The sequence below is a fragment of the Magnolia sinica genome, chromosome 9 (genome assembly GCF_029962835.1).
Source record: "Magnolia sinica isolate HGM2019 chromosome 9, MsV1, whole genome shotgun sequence".
In the NCBI taxonomy this organism is placed as follows: Eukaryota; Viridiplantae; Streptophyta; class Magnoliopsida; order Magnoliales; family Magnoliaceae; genus Magnolia; species Magnolia sinica.
The window spans coordinates 4,585,833-4,588,799 of record NC_080581.1 but is presented as its reverse complement, the minus strand read 5'-3'; the positions used below and the strand labels follow the sequence as shown (position 1 = coordinate 4,588,799).

The following is a 2,967-nucleotide window of genomic DNA, read 5'->3' as shown; positions in this document are numbered from 1 at the left end:
GAATGGATTTATGGCCTGACGATCGATCCTAGGCCACACAAAGCGTCAGCGCAAGCAACTTGCGACAACATAGTCCGAGACCCGGTTGATCCGGGCCATTCAAGGACCATTGACAGGATCGGTCCGATGATTCTGACTGTCCAAATCCAACCCAGGGGACCACCGATCAAGTTCAAGGAGCCTGGATGGCTTGGATCTAGCATATGAGGCATTCATGGGGCAAACGCAACGCGCTTAAAGTTGCTGCGTAAAAGAAATAGGGGCGTAAAGCAAGCTTACACATCGACTCCAGCGCTCCGCAGGTGCTTAGGTTCTCCAACCGACTCCCTGGCTATAAGAAGGAGGGAGAGCATGTGGGGAGGGGATCTTTTTTTCGTGGGGACGTGGACAGAGGCAGCCGTGGGAGACTTGGTTTGGGGCACTCGGCTGGATGTGGAGCAGTCAGAGACAGTAGTGAAGAGTTTGTTTTCTTTTATTTTTATTTATTTTAAAGAATCAGCCTAATTATGTCTATCTTAGGCTAAACCTCTTAGCTGGGGTTAAGACGTGAAGCTTGTAGTCTGATGGGAGAGATGTTACTTGTGCCTTTTTATTTAAATTGAAGAGTTTTTCCATGTAATTTTAATATGGGAATATTTTTAGTTTTTAATGGCCTGTTGTGACTGAAATTACAATGGGTTTGTAATGGCTTTGAGTATTTCTTTTTCCTTATTTTGATTATGACGTTAGGAAGCCCTGTTGTTCGCCATCGTCTCCTAGGCATGGTTGGATGACGGTACCCTTCCTGACCTTCATAGCATGTTGATTGGTTGGTAATTAGTTTAATTCTTTTGTTAACTTTGTCTCCTGGGCATGGTTTAGTGATGGAATCCATTCTAATTCATATACCTTTCATCTCTTTAGAATTATATTAGAAGAAGTTCAGTTTAATTTTCATGATTTTTGAAGCAGGCATAAGATCTCCCTGATCTCTACAAATGGATCCTCTGAATCCTTAGTTTCCTTCCTCTGAATTCCTTAAGTTTTACATTAATCTCTCACCATTATTCATCAATTTATATTTGATTTATATTGCATCTTAGGCTAGTTCTATTTCTACCTAGTTTCAGGAAACGTACAAGTTTCAGTCTCTGTGGATTCGGCCTCGGTCTTACCGAGTTTATTACTACATCACAACCCTACACTTGGGGAGTGAACAAGTTTTTGGCGCCGTTGCCGGGGACTGATGGTTGCGATTTCCTGAAATTAATTAGGTTTAAGAATTAGTTTAATATTAGAATTTGACTAACTTTAGTTTTAGATTTTTAATTGATTTCCAGAACTAACTTGTTTCCATGTTTTGTAGGATCCTGACATAAGTTCTTAAATTAGTAATTCCTTCCTAATTGCTCTACTTTTTTCACTTTTAAAATTAGGGTTTAAATTTTAGAAATCTTCTAATTCTAGTATTTTCTTATTTGTAGGAAATAGTTTATTTTTGGAAATTTTCCTCTTTTGTTTTTAGAAACTAGGCTAGTTATTTCCCTTTTTAGGGATTAACTTTCTATTTTTATTTTTATTTTTAGTAACTTTCTAATTTTAACTCTTTTAGAATCTAATTTTGTTTCCTAATTTATTTTTAGAATTTTTTTTTAGAAACTAACCTTCCTGTTTTGTAGGCCTTTAAGATAGAAATTTCTAATTCGGTAAGCTCCTTCCCTACTTTCTATTTTTCAGTTCTCTTTTAGTAATTTTCTTTCTAGTTTAGGACTTTCCTAATTTTAGAAATTTCCACTTTCTTTTAGGAATTCCTTCTTTTAGAAATCAGTTCACTGCTACCTTTCTTTTTAAGGATTGTTCTTCTCCTTTTTAAAATCTAACTTATTTTGTTTTATTTTGCAGGTCTTCAACTTAGGGGCTCCAATTTGGTAACTCCTTTCCAACCCTCTCTTTCTTTTTAGATTTTCTTTCTTAGGATTAGGTTTCAAATTTAAATTGAGGGCTACGAGTGTTTTATGCCCAAGTGGGCCCGTGACAACACTCGACGTCTCTTGACTGAAGGAGGATTGGTTGAGGGGTTGACTATCCATCGCAAGACTAGACACCGCTCGAAATTTCCTGAGTTAATTGAAGTTATGGCTGAAGACCAACCTCCTCTACTTCCACCCAGGGTGGAGGATACCCAAGATGAGAATGAGGTGCATCAGGCACCCCCGCCTCGTACTTTACGAGATTATCTACAACCGGCGGGAGTGAGTATGCCCTCATGCATGATTTTCCTTGAAAACACAGGACAAATGGACATCAAGCCAGGAGTTATCTAACTCCTTCCCAAATTCCATGGACTTGAATCAGAAAGTCCATATTTACATTTAAAAGAGTTCGATGAGATTATAGCTACATTATGTTTTCCTAATGTATCGAAGGATACAATTAGGCTGAAACTCTTTCCTTTTTTCTTAAAAGAGAAAGCTAAGACGTGGTTACATTCACTGCGTCCTAGATCCATTGGCACATGGAACGACATGCAGAGGGAATTCATAAAAAAATTCTTCCCACATCATAAAACGATTACCCTCAGAAAAGCAATCATGAACTTTGCCCAAAAGGAAGATGAAACATTCTTCCAATGTTGGGAAAGGTTCAAAGATTTAGTTAGTTCATGCCCATAACACGGATTTGAAACGTGGCGCATTACAAACTTTTTCTATGATGGACTGACATCTTCCATGCGCCAAATGGTCGAGACAATATGTAATGGAGAGTTCATTAATAAAGATGTTGACAAGGTATGGGATTACCTCGATAGTCTTGCTGAAAAAACACAATAATGGGACTATTACCCAAAGTCGAACACCACGTCTAGGTCGACTCAATTAAAGGAGAAAGGTGGATTATATCTCTTGAAAGAAGAGGATGATCTCAAGTGTAAAGTGACTACTCTCATAAGAAAAGTTGAGGCCATGGAAGGAAAGAAGGATAAGGTTA

At 38.1% G+C, this 2,967-nt stretch overlaps 1 non-coding gene across 1 annotated transcript; it reads right to left on the bottom strand.

Annotated features, from left to right (window-relative positions):
* Positions 1-2,552: 2,552 nt before the first annotated feature.
* LOC131257110 (small nucleolar RNA R71) lies at positions 2,553-2,659 on the bottom strand. The gene has a single exon (XR_009177129.1). It is a non-coding gene; the product is annotated as a small nucleolar RNA R71 (small nucleolar RNA).
* Positions 2,660-2,967: the final 308 nt, after the last annotated feature.